At 29.8% G+C, this 18,433-nt stretch overlaps 1 pseudogene across 1 annotated transcript in view; it reads right to left on the reverse strand.

Moving 5' to 3' along the window:
• Positions 1–16,404, reverse strand: part of LOC131806793 (heterogeneous nuclear ribonucleoprotein Q-like) — a 42,650-nt pseudogene extending 26,246 nt beyond the window's left edge. The window contains exons 1-9 of the transcript XR_009344166.1: positions 16,289–16,404; positions 15,649–15,969; positions 14,958–15,199; positions 11,436–11,571; positions 4,325–4,458; positions 4,121–4,249; positions 2,972–3,112; positions 2,803–2,909; positions 1,733–1,836 (exon numbers count right to left, since the gene is read on the reverse strand). The product of XR_009344166.1 is annotated as a heterogeneous nuclear ribonucleoprotein Q-like (transcript). The remainder of the gene's footprint in view (positions 1–1,732; positions 1,837–2,802; positions 2,910–2,971; positions 3,113–4,120; positions 4,250–4,324; positions 4,459–11,435; positions 11,572–14,957; positions 15,200–15,648; positions 15,970–16,288) is intronic.
• Positions 16,405–18,433: the final 2,029 nt, after the last annotated feature.

An 18,433-nucleotide genomic window follows, 5' to 3' on the forward strand; every position in this document is an offset into this window, starting at 1 on the left:
ATGTTCTTAAATATACATTTTTATCACTTTGGCTTGATTAAAACTAACTAGAAATAAATACTAAACAAAAATCAAAACTACTTTCAAAACGATTTACTATAAAATAATGAAATTATATGCTTTGCTTAAGGACTTAGGGTGAGTACAAAATATTGTATTCTCTTCTTCTTCTTTCAGTCTTCAAAACAACGGGGAAAGGTGGGATAACTTGGCTTTTGTTTTACAAAATTCAAATAACAATCATTTGGCCTTGATTTTCATTTGCAGGATGGATATTTTTGTTTACTTTGAGAAAATAAGTCAAATAGAAAACTAAAAATTTAAATTCGGGAAAAACTAAGTGGTTGAAAACAAAACAACAATATTTTGATTGTGTGAAATTTTTATTCCATTTACAATTCAGTAGAAAAAACAACAGAGTTTAAAGAACCAAACTTTTTGGGAAAAAGTAAAAACACAAAATTAGTTTAAAGAACAAACGAGTGCTCAAATGTTGAATTACTTTCTTTCGATTTTGATTGTATGATATATATATAATATAGAAATATATCATGACAACACTTCACACCATAATTGTGTTTTTATGGTAGGAGACACAACAAAAATTACTTACCGGCAAAACATCAATAAGTATACTGGGTGTTTAACATTTGCTACACAGAGAACAAACAACAAACACAAAATTGCAACATTTAATTACACAAAAAATATTTATATATTTTTTTTGTGAATAGATTTCATTATGATTTGCTGGATTTGGTTTTTTTTATTTTTAATTTGGGTTTAGGATTTGATTTTAACGGAAAATGAGCAGTGTATTTTTCTTGAGTAAATATTTTGCAGACATAAATGGAATAAAAATTAACACTCAAGTGATTTGTTTTCTCTTTTTTTTTCTTTTTGATAAAAATTTAGTAAATATAAAGTAACAAAATTTGAGCATGCAAATTAAGAAATTGGAAAACAGATGATAGTTTTATGACAATCGATGATTTAGTTTTTTTTGCGGTGTTATGGTAAAGAAAATAAAATGATAATTAACTGAGAATGGATGAAGAACAAAGATGAATGAATAAAGTTTTACAACAGTGCAAAAGTTATTTAAAATACATTTATGACAAAGAAATACAACATTTCTAATTATAAGAGAATAGAATGTTAATGAAAAGCATACAACAATGAATTTCATATTCTTTTTAAATTTTGAATGATTTAATAATTGAAAATAAAAAAAAAATAACTCAAAGAAACACAACAAAATCAATAAAATGCATAAAAAGCTGAAACGTTATCCTTAAACTTAATAAACAAATAATTAAATAATTGAAATCTAAAAACTAAAATATTTCTAATGTCTATAAATAAAGTTATGTTTTAAAATAAAAAAATAATAAAAAGGAGCCCTATATAAAAATTGAAATAATACTAATGTTTCTTTTGTAATTAAGGAATCATATTGAAACTAAAAAATATATAATAAATATATCAACAGCAAAAATATAACTAAAAACTATAATTAATTATCCTATTTTGTTTTATTGTTTACAAAAGATTTTTTTGATTCAATATTGAAAATCAAATTAAATATATAAGATTTTTGTATTAAAATTTCCAATAATTTAGCACGTTTTTCTTTTTCTTCTTCTTTTCTTGCTTATTTGTAAACGTAGTCAAGGAAATATGTTTTTTTTTTTTTTTTTTTGTTAATATAAGAAAAAATGTTAAGACTTACCATAGTCCCTGGGCATTGAAGTGCGTAACGGAATCCTTGGAGCACCGGGTAAACGCATAGGCGTAGCTATGGGTATCATGCCAGGATGTGTTGGTGATAGATTTCTGTATGGAGACAATGTTTCAAAGCTTTGTTTTAAAATCACACACGCACATCATAAAAACAAAAATATGTATATATTATGATTTTGTTTTTTGTTTAGATACAAAAATAGTCGCACAGTTGGTGATTGGTAGTAGAGTGGATATTATTTTTTTGTTGTTGTTATCGGTAGTAGAGTGGTTGGTGGTAGTAGTAGTAATAGTAGGCAGAAGTCACAACAATCGTTGGCAAATAATAAAATGGTGGCAGTAGTATTGGTATATATTCGGTTTTTGTTCATTAATAAACGGGCAATAGAATGAAAATAATAAAAAAAAGAAAAAAAAGGATAAAATAAATTAATAAAACAATTGTGACTATTGAAAAAGGATTTACATACATTAATAGTAGTGTTGCACAGGAAAGAAACATAATGAAATGTAAAATTGGACCGAATTTATGTAATTGTATACCTCTTAGTTTTACAATATTAAGCAAATATGATCAACTTCTACTGTAGTGCACAGTTGATAGTCCTTTTCTGAACGCTGTAAATGCTATCCTTACATTAATTTACAAAATATTATAAATTCAATTTCAAAAATCTAAAGACTTTTGATGAATTTAAATATGACTATATATGATATTTGTTTGCGAAAGATGATTTGCGTTCACAAAAAAGAACCATATATGTATTTAGTTTATTGGGGTGTAGTATCGGTATTGAACAACAAAATTGCTTTTATAGAGATTACATTTTTTTTGCGTTAACTAAGCAATCCTTAATATTGTAAATGGTAAAAGCCATACAAATTTTAAAGGGGATTGGAGCCAGATTATTTAATTTTGGTCGAAATGTCATTTGTCAATGTCAAGTTTCGTTTTAGGGTTCTTTTAATTCTTGTTATATGCCAAATTTTCTTGAATTTTGATGCTTCATTGTGTTTAAGTGTATATCGTAATCTAAAATCTATATATTTTTAACCTACCCTACAAGACCGGGACGTCCTTGCATCATTTGCATCATACGGCGTTCACGTGCACGCAATATTTCCTCCTTTTTCTTTTTATCCGATGGTGGTTTTGCCAAAGATACCTAAAATATTCAGAATAATATATAAATATATACTTAGTATTCTACAATAGTCACTAGCATACCTCCATATTAGAAGCACCAACTTCTTTGCCATTCAATGCTCTCATTGCCACAACAGCGCTATCACGATCCTCAAAATGCACAAAAGCATAGTCTTTAATTTTCTTAACACGTTCAACTTTGCCATATTGCTCAAATTGTTCCTACGAAAAAAACAAATAATAATAACATGACATTAAAGTATTTACTAAGGAGATAAATAATACAGGGTGAAACGAAAAAACTGCAACCAACTTCAAATTTCTAAGCCACTCGTCCGACAGCTATTAAAATTATCCCAGTAATAGCTCATTATATTGTTTACAAGCGTACAAAACATTTTGGTGAGAATTTTCCAGAAAAAAAAACGTAGTCGTGATGGAATTCAAGCGTGATCGTGTGATTTCTTTATATTTGGCTGGAAAACCACAAGTGGCTATCGTTAGAGCACTCCAGCATTTAAATGTGAATAAATCTTTTGTGTCTCGTACCATCGCTCGTTACCGTGATACTGGTAGCGTAGCCCGACGTCAAGTTAACAAACAAAATTATCGTGTTTACTTGCCAAGGAGGTCAGCTGAAAATGTGCACCTTCGGTTGGCCACCAGAACTCAAGCGCTGGCCATGGTGATTATGTAGGCCGCCATAACAGCCGATTGTCGTCTTCCGCTCGTATTAATCGACCGTGGCATTAGAATAAATATTCTGGAGGGTGTATTAAAACCTTGGGCACGCAAACATTTTGGCCGCAGACCTTGGACATTCCAACAGGACTCAGCACCATCGCAATCAGCAGGCGCCACCCAAGAATGAGGTGCCTCACTTCATTTCCAGCGCACAATGGCCACCAAAATCTCTGGATACCAATCAGTTACACTATTGAGAATGGAGTATTTTGGAAAGCAATGTCGATCACATCAAGCAAGCGCTTCGCTGGGAATGGGTCAAAATACCGCAGAGCAACATTCGGGCAGCGTGTGACGGTTTCATTGGCCGTTTGAAGGCTATAATTCGTGCCAAAGTTGACCAATTCGAACAATATTTTTTGCTCTTATTCAATATAATAAAAAAAATGTAAAAATTATGGCGTTTGACTTTGTTGCAGTTTTTTATCTCACCCTGTACTATCCAAAGTAATGAATTCATATTTTAAAATACTCTTAAGGACATACCTTTAATTTATCTTCTGTAACATCCTGTGTTAAGTTTCTAACGTACAAGACTTTAACTTTGGACATTGTTTGTTCATCCGGCTCCTCCTGTGGATCTGCCCAATCGACAATAATATCACATCCCCAAACCTGTGTAGGAAAAGGAAAAATTAATTAGTATTTAATTATTTTTGTATTTACTTGTAATATTTATCCAAAACTTACCTTAGTTCTACCAGTGCCAAGTCGCCGTTTGGCTAATGAAGCGGCTTTGTGTGATTCATATTCAAGGAAACAGAAACCACGATTCTTCTTCTTATCATCTGGTGAACTATAGATTATAACTTCAATAAGGCCGGCTAATTTGGAAACAATGCAAAAATAGTCAAAACAAAAAAAGGAAAGTTATTGTCGGGGAAAACAAAAGTATATTTTATGAAAAAGTTTCAATTTTATTTGGGTGTGTATAAAAAACACCAACAAAAAATACAACAAAAATTCTTTAACGTTTTAAAATTTAGATTTGCTCTATCAAGCGAGCGATAGTAGGAAATTGTTTTCCTCAATTTGAAAATATTTTTAATTATTTAATTTCATTGATTTAAAAATATATTGTTTAGTTGTTTTAAAACCAATGCCAAAAACGCTTTTTCTTTTGATTTTGATAAATTCCGACGATTTCTTTTTGTATTAAAAATTATTGTGTTATAATTTTAAAGCAACTTAAAATTAAAACTTGGAAACACTTATTTATAATTTGTATTATAGTTTTTTTATAGTTCTTTGTACATTGTTTAGGACTTGGTTTAGTTTGAAATTTATAGATATATATTTTTTGGTTTTAAATTGATAACACCAAAGAAACAAAACATAAAATACACATAGAAAATTATAAGACATATGGAATATTGTAAAAAAGAAAACTTATATACTTAACCACAATTAAAACACATTTATTTCAGAAGACAAGTATAGAGAAATGTTGAGAATAAAAGTAGATGGTATATATTGTATATTGTTGTAGTTTACATAGTATTGAAAGTAAAAGCAAAGAATTTTTTTTGGAATTTTGATATTTTTTTTATCGAAGTGGTGTAGATAGAATAGTCTTATAGTTTACCAATGAAATAGATATAGATATATGTAATTTCTTTAGACGTTTACTTGAGAGGTGAGGTGGGGAAAAGATATATTTTAAGTTGTTTGAAGTTGAGATTTTGAAAAATATGTAGTCCTTTGTTGTTGGGAGTATTTGATTTGCTTAATTGAAAGTTGTCTCCAGTCATTATCATTAATTCATCTTCTTTTTACTGCTGTGTGCATCGATCGAAATTCGATTTTGATTGTAATATACAAAAAAAACAGGACTTGTTTTATAGGAAATAAAATAATTTGTTTCTATATTTTTTGTAGAGGGAGAGGGAAACTCTTGCTCCAAATAAGATGAGGCTAAAACGCTTTAATAGCAATTATTATTCCAGAGCTAGATCCAAAAAATGGTTCTGTAAAATTTTTAAGACGAACTAGAAATGGGTTTTTCGTAGGATATTGATAAAGCAGACTACCAAACAATAAAGTAAGTTCGGCCGGACCGAACTTTCAATACACTCCACCATGTGGAATAAATTCGGAAAATTTAAAAAAAAAACAAAAAAATAAAAAATAAAATTTCTGTTAAAATCTTAAAAATACCGAATGTAGCCGCCATAATTTTTACATTATATGGGGACTATACCAAAACGTGGACCTACATGGCCCATTTTCAATACCCAAAGTCCTGCAGACATTATATACATTTGAGTAAAATTTTATCAATCTGCTTCATTTCGTTCGGAAGCTAGAGTGATTTCCACAGATGGACAGACGGACGGAAGGACAGGGCTAAATCGTCTTAAAATTTAACGCCGATCAAGAATATATATACTTTGTGTGGTCTAAAATGTATACTTCGAGGTGTTCCAAACGGAATGACAAACTTAATATACCCTCCCATACTATGGTGAAGGCTATAAAAAGAATTTTGGATAAATCGAAATGAAGCCTACTTTTAGGCGAAACAAGTTTTATACAAAATAATATGCTGAGAATTTCGATTTCAATTTACTATTTTTATAAAATTGTTGAAACTATTTGTAAAAGTTCAATGTGAATTTATAAGCTTTATTGTTGTAAATTTATTATTTTGAAAAAGCGTTTTAACCTCTACCTTAAATTAGGTTTATTATCAGGTGAAGATTATATTTCAAAATTGTTTTATTTTATGTACATAACTTTGGTTTGCTTTTGAAGACAAAAAGATTAGAAGAGAGGGGGCAAGGCAAAAGAGATAGAAAGTAAACCCAATAATAATTGTATTTTTTAATTTTGTTCAATTTTAATTTCTTACCAGTTTTGTTAACATTTTTGTTACTGTAGCTCTTCAATTGTACCAAAAAAGTCAACATTGAATTGCATTTTCTAAAATGAATTAATTTTATAAAAAATATACTCTTATTTTTAAAAGCGAATTTGGCATTTGGTTTTTTTGTTTTTTTTTTATTATATGATAAATTTCTTAATAGTTTTAAAATTTAATTTTCATTTTTTACAAACAAAAATTGTCAAGCTACAGAGTTAGTCAGAGGAATGGTAGCAAAAAATATTTTCAATTTTTTCTTATTGTTGTATTTTTTGACTTGTTGTTTATAATTACGAAAAGATAATGGGAAATTAATCTTTAATATATAAACAACAAAAATTCCAATCACAAAATTTCATCTTTCTCGATTTATTTTGAAAAGAATAATAGTTTCTTTTTGATTTTCCTAAAGAAAGGGTGGTGTTGAGGACTAATGGAAAAAAATATAATTTTCACCTGAAGATGAAGATTTTGTAAGTAGAATTTTTATGTTCATGTCCCAGATAATAATTATTATGAGTGGAAAGCGAAAATTGCAAAATTTTCACAAAAATCCAATTATTCATTCGACCAATTGGCTTCACATTTCTTGTTTTTTTTTTATTTGTTACTGTTTTTTTAACATTTATGCAACTTACGCTTTATATAACCAAATTGTATAACCAATTATATTTGTTACTGTTTACCAATTTATTATCACCGATTAAAGAAGTTAGGTTTGATTTACACTTTTTTGTTTTTTTAAAGGTAGGGGGTTGGTTGGTTAATTTATTTATTATTTTGTGGGGGGAAAGTATTGTTTTTTTATTTTGTCCTGTTCTTTCTTTTTTCTTCTTTGAGATATTAAATGTTATAATTTTTCAGTTTTTTAGATTTTGTCTTTTTTTGTCAAAATTCACCACTTACGTGCATGTTTAGAAAATTCCTCAATTAATTCATCATGATCTCTATTCTTAGGTATATTGCCGACAAAAAGCCGGTGATTATTAAATGATATCGTAACACCAATCTTTTTGCCTTTCCGAATTTCATAATCATTCAGCTGGAAATTGTTAAAAAATTGTAGCAAATACACAACAACAGATACACAAAACACACAAAGAGAGGGGGTGGTGGTGGTGTTGGGGGGAGAGATATATTATGCACAAAAACAAAAACTAATCGCCTTAGAATTTCCGTAACGATTAAGTTAGTGTTTTGACCTTTCCATTAACGCAAACAATTCGAAATACTTAATAATTTATTTGAAATATTTAAAAATAATATTTCAGTCGAAATTCAAATAAAAAAAGGTTTTCAACCTTAACATTAGATTTTGACAAATTTTCCATCAATCACTGAATAATTTGCAAAACATTTAAATATACATTGTTTTTTTTTTTTTTTTTTTTTTTTTGAATTTTAAACTGACTTATTTTGAAAAATCTGTGAGAAAATGGAAGGGGTGTGCAATCGTTTTGTTTCCAATGGACAAATCGGAATTTTTTGTAATGATATTTACGTGCCAAATAATAACGGAAAATAATATATGTATATATTCAGAAATATTATTAAAATAAATTTCGATCTCCTTTTTTTGTCAAACATACTAAATTTTTTTTACAATAGTTTCAATAATATAGTATTGAAAGATTGTTTTCAATGAAAATGAATAAATTAAAATAAATAATTTTTTTGATGGAAAATTAAAAACACAAAACCAAAATTCGAATATCTACAATATTGATATTGAAATTTAGAAGTTAATTATAGTAAGAAAGTGCGTTTTTTTAGATTTGTTTATATATTTTTAAAAGACAAATTGCAGGGGAATATACTAATTTTAACTTAATAGAAAAACTGTTAGTTTTGGCATTTATCGAATACTAAATTTCGACCATTTAAAATAACAAATTATAATTAATATTAATGACACAACCCATATTTGTGGAAGTTATGCCATTTGTTTTTGAATTCGTAACTTTGACCCTATGGCAACGTCTTATCAGGGTGAGATGGAAAAACCAACTTCAGCCTGCTGTCATTTCTAAGCCACCCGTCCGACAGCTGTTAAAATTATTCCCGTGATAGCTCATTATATTGTTTACAAGCGTACAAAAGCATTTTCGTGGGAACTTTCCAGTAAAAAAGTTATTCGTGATGGAATTTAAGCGTAATAGGGTGATTTCTTTATATTTGACTGGAAAACAACAAGTGGCTATCGTTAGAGCACTCCAGCATTTAAATGTGAATAAATCTTTTGTGTCTCGTACCACCGCTCGTTACCGTGATACTGGTAGCGTAGCCCGACATCAAGGAAGTGGACGGAAGAAAACAGCAACATCAGCAGATATGGTTCGAAAAGTAAAGAACTTACACCGCAACAGAAAGAAAAATAACTAAAAAGAGCTAAAGAGTTGCTTCGCTTGACCGAAAGAGGTGAACTGCCGAATTTGGTTTTCTCCGATGAGAAAACATTCGTTGTCCAGCAGTTTGTAAACAAATAAAATTGTCGTGTTTGCTGAAAATGTGCACCAAATGCCGAATATTATCGCTAAAATATTCTGGAGGGTGTATTAAAGCCTTGGGCACGCAAACATTTTGTCCGCAGACCTTGGACATTCCAACAGGACTCAGCCACCCAAGAATGGTTACAAAATGAGGTTCCTCGCTTAATTTCCTTTGTGCGGCCACGAAAATCTCCGGATACCAATCTGTTGGACTATTGTATCTGGAGTATTTTGAAAAGCAAGGTTGGCACTAAAAAATACCAAATGTGAATCACCTCAAACAAGCGTTTCTTCTGGAATGGGCCAAAATAAACTAAACTTATCTTAAAATTTGATGCTATTTCTGACATTTTTGTTTTCATTCAATAAAATTAAAAAAAAAAATAAATAAATAAAAACTATGGCGTTTGACTTTGTTGAAGTTTTTTTATCTCACCCTGTATGTTTTTAAATGAACAGTAGTATAGTATAAAATGTATTTATAACCGGTAAAAAAAATATTTTCAGTAGCTGGTATTTCAATGCCATCGAATCCCCACCATGGTAAGGACTATGGAGAGTGCACGAACCCTTCGAACCTCCACGGTCGGTTAAAATGAGAATTTTTTATTTTATTTTTTTTTTAATCAACTGTCAAAATGTTTGCCTCACATTTGTGTTTATTTAGCAAGTTCTTTGTTAAGAGAGAATTAAGTCTTAACTTCATCCAGAGACTTAGTAATGTATACGATAATTATTACGAATTTATAAACGATCAATGTTTTTTTTAGAAAAACAACGTTAATACATTCCACCATACAATTTGCCAGAAAATATATAGTTATTAATAAGGTAAGGCAATAAAAAACATACTATGTATGATTTAGTCTAAACTGTGTACAGTACGTGATATTTTGATTTAGAATAGAATACAAGTTATATATATTTATTTTAATTCTCATACAAAAGTTAATGACTGGAGATTTGTAGAAATACTATTATTCTTATCGGTTTATTGTGAATGGCCAAATGAAATAATTTGGAACATGTAGGAATTAAGAACTTTAATATTTATAAAATAATAGATTTTAAAAATGTAATAGTTTTATATTTTGTTTAAACATCAAATATTGAATGAATATGATGTGTAAAATATGCTTACAAAATGTAATTTGTGAAAGTGAATCAACAATAATAAGAACATAATACAGATGGGTTATCAGCCCCGTTTAAAAAAAGGTTAACGAAATGTTTTTTTTTAATGCATAAATAATTTTAATATTAAAGGATACAAAGAAAGTTGAATAAAGCACTGGGAGTATTTTTGTACATACTTTATCATTGCAATCCCAGACAAAAAATCATTACAAATCGGGTTAGCCCCCACTTTTTAAAAATGGCAGGTCCTAGATTTTCTAGCTGTAATTTGGCCACCAAAAATCGTTATGTATATATAAAGACTTTTAGTGGCAGATAACTAATTATTTTGTACGATATGTTCTTGTTAAAATAATGGGTTGGCAACCCGATTCCTGGGATATTTGTGCTACGCTTAAATATTAATTATTGTTTTTTTTTAATAAAAACGTAGCCCAAATTACAATGACGATGCGAAAAATATTGCCCTACACTTATCTCATTCTATTTAGATACGATGAAATAAAGTAGAACGCAGAATTTGAAAAGATAGTCTCGGAATAATGGATTTATGTATTGGTGCAAATGATAATATTGATGTTATGCGTGAAGTATAATAATTTATTAGGAAAGTAATATATAAATTATAATGTTTATGTACACATATAATAAAGCATAACTAAAAATATTTTTTGGCAAAAAAAAAAATTGTAATTTGAAAGGTCGTACACAAAAAGAATAATTTTACACTTTCTTCAGTCTCTCCTGAATTTCCTTCTTTCATTTGACGTCAACATAGAATTTGTTTTGTTATATATGCTTGTTCCTTAATTTGAAAATTATAATCATTAGAAATAATAGGGGGAAAGAAAATGCAGTGCGTCATGACATCTCCTATGTTTACACAATCCTCACCAGGACACACAATTTTGAGGCTATGTCCACACTTGCTTTTACCATTATAAAAAAGCTCCATAATAATTGATTTCTTATAATAAAGAAATTACCATTATAAATGGCTTCAACGTAGAAGTAGCTTAAATTGAATTTAAAAAACGCAGCATACTTTTAGGCTAAAATTCAACGTAGACTACAAAAGAAACGAACCCGCCCAGAGCCAATTGGTTTTTTGTTAGCCAATTACAAATACATTATAGCCAATTGGATTTTTGTTTTATATGCCAATTTGCGTACAATAAATATTATTTTAACGCTTACCATTATCATTAATATCATGGAAATTCTTATCGAAATAACATGAAAATCCATGACAATTATTAATTTTAATAATTTGAAAAAAAGAAGTTATAGAATTTTGTATTCATAAATTTACCTGTTAATTTACCAAATTCCTCTAAAATCTCCTCTTTGCCTTTTGATTTGGGTATATTGCCTACAAACAGGCGCAGGTTGGGCACACTTATATTAATTTTCAGACACTTGCCGGGTTTTATTTCATGATTATCGAGCTAAAGTTATATATATTTTGGGGAAAGAGAAAAAGAGTGTGGGGAAAAACAATAATAATAATGGGATTTCTTGATGTTGGATATAATTGTGTTGTAACAAAAAAAATAAAAACTTAAGTAATTAATACATTGAGGAAATTAAAAAATATTAATGAAGATCAATTTTAAATATGAAAATAAATGTAATAAAATAGAGTGAAAATGTGTAAGATTATGAAAAAAAGATGATTTTACAAATTATACAGGAAATTACTAAAAAATAAAAAAAATACAAATAAATTAACTACAAATATAATAAAGCAAATATATATGTCAATTGTATTTCAAGAACCTAAGAAAATTCATCTTTTCATATTACATTTATTCAATATATTCCCCTCATTGAATCGAGAGTAACATTGAAGATCCAATTCTAAAAGATTCGATTGATGCCATACGAAGACGTGGACCTGCACCGACAATTTTCTGTCATAGGCTGTAGTATTCATTACGAACATCAAATACCAAATTTAAAACAATTCCGGTGAATAATGTCGCTAAAATTATCAAAATGCCGAATATCGGGAGGTACCGTTATGTGGGGGCTATACGAAGACGTGGACCTACACACTACGAACTTCAAGTACCAAATTTGAAACATTTCCCGTGTAAAATGTCGCTGAAATCATAAAAATACCGAATATTGGGAGGTACCAATATATCGGGGCTATACTAAAACGTGGACCTACATAACCCACTTTCAATACCAAAAGTCCTGCATTTTACATTTGAGTAAAATTTTATCAACCTATTTCATTTCATTCGGAAGCTAGAGTAATTTACCTAGATGGACAGACGGATGGACATCGCTATATATACATAGAATTTTATGCTGATCAAGTATATATTCTTTGTGGGGCCTACAATGTATATTTCAAGGTTTTACAAACGGAATGACAAACTTAATATACCCTCCATACTATGGTGGAGTGTATAACAAATTTATTCAAAGATATTTCAAAAGACTGTTCTCCTTTAAGTTAAGCTATTTTGTGGTAGGGAAACATGTTAGTTTAAAAGATCTGCCTTACGTTACGTCATTGACTAATTTGTAAATAGCTGACATATTAAAGCGGTCTGTTGATAAAACAGTGTTATTCATTATTCTAATATCATGTTATCACGAAGCAAATTGTGCATCTAATTTAAGAAATCAGCAACTACTTCAACCCAAGCTAACTGGACAATTCAACTGAAAATTGTCTATAGACTGTCATAATAAATTCCCAATAATGTGTGAAATGTTATGACTTCAATATGTAATCTAATATTTTTAACTTAGTACAATAGGTATGAATATTTCCAAAAAAAAGTTATTTGTACTGCAAATTTAAAATATATATCATTTTACAAATCAGCTGATTATACAATTGACATATTTGCTAAGAGAAGAAAAAATGTATAACCAAAACAATATAAAATAAAATTAATGTTAAAGGATATAAAAATGGAAGGATGGTGCTTTTTTGTTTTTGTATTTACCAATTTTGAATTTTGAAGATTTCTAATGTTCCGAAAATTTTGCAGCGATTCCAAAATATTTTTTTTTACGATTTTTTTAATAAAAAAATGCAATGTTAACACGTGTAAACTAACTTAAACATATGATTAAACGAAGTGGTGATAGGAAAATGGAAGAAAATGGAAAATTAAAGAAATTTGGTTAGATTTTATAGGGGAGGGCATGCTCGTTTTTGTTTCATCAAAACGCTTATAGTAAAATAAAACCAGACAAATTAAACTAACAGCTGAAAATGTAGACAAAACTGTCTTTAACTACATGAATAGGAGGCAATGACACGATGACAAACAGATTAAGGAAAATATGCATTTTTGTTATCTGTTTTCAAATCAAACAAAGAGAAGACTGAAATATGAACGCTGGAGAAAAATGGAGGTGAGTGAGATGGAAATGTTAGGTAAACTCAGCTACTACAAAAGTTTTCAATAATAAAGAAAAAAAAAAAACGTTTTTTTTTTTCGAACATCCATGTGACTTTTGAAAACAGTTTAAATGCGACGAAATGCTATGGTGGAGGTGGAATGAATGCAAAGAGGAGCGAGAAAAAATGTAGAGTTTATTACATAATAAATTTTCCTTGCGCCATGATAAAATAAATTTAGAATTTTATTGTAGTTGTTGGTAGCCCATTTGATTTGTAATGTAAAATTCTGCTACTGGCATTCTGTATAAATAACCTAAAATTGTGCCCAAATGTACGAAGAAATAACAAGGACTTGGAAGTGAACAAAAAAAAATATCATTGTTCGTCGTCATCGTCGTTTTCAATGATCCTTGTTACAAGAATAATTGTGCAAGTAGTAGAAAAAAATATGTATATCTTATAAATTAAGGGAATATACAGTCTTAAATAGGATACTATTCTGAATGTAGTATGTGATGAATTAAAGTGAACCTTTAAATTTAATTGTTTCTCTAATTTATCACATACCATGTAAATTACGGGATACGATACAATACAAAAAGGGAGGGGTTTAAACTAAGTAGTAAAAATTAAAAAATGCAAGAGGAAAGGTTTTGTGTAATTTTTTGACTATCAAAAGGAATTAGACTTGTTTTGGTTTTTGGAATTTTGGGTATTTTTTTTCGAGAGAGACTTCTTTTCAAACCGCAAAAAAATTGTTCATTGTTTTAAATATTTCAAACATAGATTTAGTTTCATAAAACTTTTCTTTTTTTTTTTTTTGATCTATATAACTTGGGAGAAAAAATCTCATGCAACTTGCATCAAGCCAAAAAAATGTAGAATATCAACAACTATTAAATGTTTAATGGCTCAGTTATGAATAATAGGAATACATCATTCATTATGGAGCTTCCTTTACCATTCATAATCAAGCCATTGCATGGATTCTTTTCAAACTAAAAGTTTGCTTCTTGTTATAATAAAAATAAGCTAAATAAAGTATACAAAATTTCATGTAACATGTAAGCATATAAGAAGCTTGTAGTAAAACAAAAAGAAAAATAGTTTGTATTCCAATTGAAGATCGTATAGAGTTAGATACCTAAAATACTATTTTAAATACAATTAAATATTATTTTATTTTTTTCTATAGATGTAACCAATAGTCGTATGCCTAAACAAGACAAATATGTAGAATTTTTTAAAAAATGAAACCTAAAATATCAATTATTATAATAAATAATTTACTGAACTTCTTATTGACAATGCATTTTACAATTGTAGCAAAAAAAAAAAAACAAATAGTTACAGTTATAGGAACGTGGCAAAGATTTATACATATATGTAGGAAGAAGGAGGAACGTAGTGACAGAGATTGAGAGTTATAAGGTTCTGAATTAAAGTAATTGATATAAATACCTGTTTAACGGCATTCGATGCAGCTTCTCTTGTGGTGAATGTTACAAATGCATAGCCACGATTTGTACCGGTCATGGGGTCCATCATTAATCGTAGATCCCAGATGGTGCCACAGTTTTCGAACAGGGGTATGAGTTCATCTTCAAACATATCTTTTGGTATTTTCCCACAAAATACCTCGCAACCGTTACCTGGTACTGGACCATCCCAATTGGGTGGTGGTCCACCATATTTGCGCTGGCCTATACAAAAAAGGAGAATTGTTGGTGATTATGGCTACACTAGAAAACATGCCACTTATTAAGTACGCATTTGAAACATCAGTCGACTACCCAACATTCATAAAAAGTTAAGTGTATGACGTAATTAATTATCGCAAAATTTCATTATCGATAATATATACTCTACTTAAGGTAGAGTTATTTATTCAAATTTGTGCTGTTGCAGATGAATTTATTTAGCAAAAGAAACAACTAGAAATGGATCCAGCTCCTTCGTAAATCTCTTTTTTCTAACTTCATTGGTTCCGATTATAACTCTTTTTGTTTTGAGTTGAGTTTATTAAAAGGCAGTATCAAGTCTTTCTGAGAACCAAACTTGTATTTTTTGAAAATATGAAGTATAGTACGACAGCAATAAAATATGTTCGCTAGTGTGTACCATATTTAGTACAACAATGTTTTCTACTTACCCGTGGTTACATCTAAAGTATAACCGGTACGTTCTAAGATTTTTTTGATTTTTTCCTCATCTGGTCCTTTAACTTGCACTGTTGTGGCTGGTGTCGGTACACCCTGTTGACTGGCTCGACTTTTTTGTCGATAGGTTTTCATAACCCCACATAAATAGGCAGATTTATTCGATACATGTTCCAAATTTGATTCAAGGAACTGACTTAATACATTCAAGGCACCATCAACCGGAAACTCTTTGAGCGCATCCAGTGCGCGTTCATCTAATTCTACATGGGCGAGTTTACCTGTTTTATAATATCATCAAGTTTACCGGCAACCTAGAAGAAAGTTGAAGGGATATTTAAAAAATAGATTAATTAAAAGTATATTAAGTATGGCACTTCTGTCTTTTTACTTGATTAAAAACTTTCTTAAATTATTCAGAAATCGGACAGAGCTAGTTTCTGGAAAGAAAAATCGAGGCCCTGTTTCCGTGTGTCGATACGAAAGTGAATGCGCAAGAAAAACACCATTCTCATGTGTTTGTGGAACTTATTGGAATGGTGTTTCTTTCGCATGGACATACAGAAACAAGCTCAGAGTCTTCAAAAGGAGGTAAATGATTAAAATCGTTTACTATTCAGATACTTCACTTACTTTTTTATCTAAGCCATATTCCAACAGTTTTGGGTAATCCTGTGTTCTTTCACCATCACCACGATCTTCTGATTTTTGATTAATATCTTCTACCAGTCGCCATTGCCTTCCGCCATTTCTACAAAAGAAGAAAATAACGTCAAAATTTAAATTTTTATTTATATATTTATTTATTTTTTTATTAAAAAAAATACATGTTTGCATGTTGGGTATCTAAACCAGTCACAATGCGTATAACTTATATTGACATTTAATATTGTCACTGACCAATTGCAGATAGGATAGAGCTAACAAAAAAAACCTGATAATCTCCTCTTGTTACATGCTAAGTTATTTTGAATTTATAATATGTAACCTCAATGACCCGAGCAAAATGAGTTCATTAATATCGGTTTCCTGTTGCCATTGCCTCGATTTTGCACGATGCTTAATGGAAATTTCAGACTGCATATGGCCGACTTCTAAAAAATTGTAATTTGTCAATCAAATTTGTTTTGTAAACACATGAAGCATTGCAAATCATTAAACAACAAAACAGAAAATACTTAACTCACAAATATCACCTTGAAAGTTCGTTTGAACGTTAAAAATTGCACGTTGAGAGTACATATAAAAACAACAACAAAACAAAGAATTTTTCAGCTAAAATTGTTATATTACCACGATCATTAACATATGCACACACACATGCAAAGCAGAAAACCAAAGCAAACCCCCCCCCCACTTCATCACTACCAGGCACAGGACGGCGGGCATGGTCACCCCAGAGTGTGAGGCAAATTACGAAGTGAATGGCCGACCACCGATTAGGCGAACTCTGCGTTTTTGCAAAAATAAAAATCTACTACAATTGTGTTGAAACGAAAACACGAACATCAAACAAAAATCGGCAAATCACCAAATGTCTGCCATTTGCAAAATGCATGAGTACATGAACTCGCCTCGCTGCTGTTGGCTTCAGCATCATTTTCCTATTGAGTTAACACATGCTGCAACAAAATACAAGAAGATGCCGTCTGTAACATCTTTGATTAGGAAAATGCCTTTAAACATCATTTTTATCATTTAACATTATTTCATAATACCAATCCTCAAGTGCTCTTTTAATGGTAATTAACCACAACCGCAGACAAGTAGCATCAGACATTGTAAATGTTATAAAAAGATAAGAATATTCTTCAACAATAACCACATAATACGTAAGAGAGGCGTCTTAAGGTTTTCACCAGTATTACCAATAATAATAATTGTTTTCCAAAATATTTCATTCAATCAGTCTATGTTACAATTATATTACCGAATTAATATAACCCTGTCTTTTTGTTGTTATTCCTAATTTCATCATTTGTGTGTTGCCCTGTTATCTCAAAGAGCATAAGTTCAAATACCCCAACTCATTAGACAAACGAGCTAGCCAAAATACATAATAATAGGCCTATAATAGAAAAAAAAAAACAAAAAAAAAAACCGGCGAAATTTGCAAACAAAACAACTATAAGAAAATAAACATAAACAAAATAGATACAAAAAAAAAAAAACCTAACTTATAATACATGGCGGTGGGTGTGTAGCATTACGTCTCCCTCCTCACCGTTATTATTCTAATAAGAGTTTGGTGATTGACAAGAGAAACACTAGACAGCCGAGACAATCGGCCGTTTGGTTGGTATGTGTCAATAGATTGGCCATTATCAAACATAAAATGACGTCATAACAAATGCTGAATACATTTTAATAGTTTCTTTTTTATACATTGTTGTTGTTTGTTTTAATGTGTTAACTGAGTGTTGATGTCAGTGGGTCGATTGGTTTGTAGAGAGTGCAATTCACATAAGGAGCATTGATTCTATAGTATAATAGTAATCTAATGTTGAAAATACATTAATTTTACAATGTCTAATTTAATATAATAATTTTTATAATAACATAATGTATCTTTAAATATTTTCTGATGAAAATGTTACATGATATTATGTTTCTTAACTCAATAGACTCAATGTAGACAAGCTATATGACATTTTGCTTTAAAAATGTTGTTGCACTAGGCTACCATGGCGTTGCACAACTAGTAATCCTTATAGATAAAGCTGTACGGCCACACATATGTTTGTAAAATGCGTTTGACAAGAAGTAATTTCGGTGTTG

The sequence above is a fragment of the Musca domestica genome, unplaced genomic scaffold, assembly GCF_030504385.1.
Source record: "Musca domestica strain aabys unplaced genomic scaffold, Musca_domestica.polishedcontigs.V.1.1 89, whole genome shotgun sequence".
NCBI classification, from domain to species: Eukaryota; Metazoa; Arthropoda; class Insecta; order Diptera; family Muscidae; genus Musca; species Musca domestica.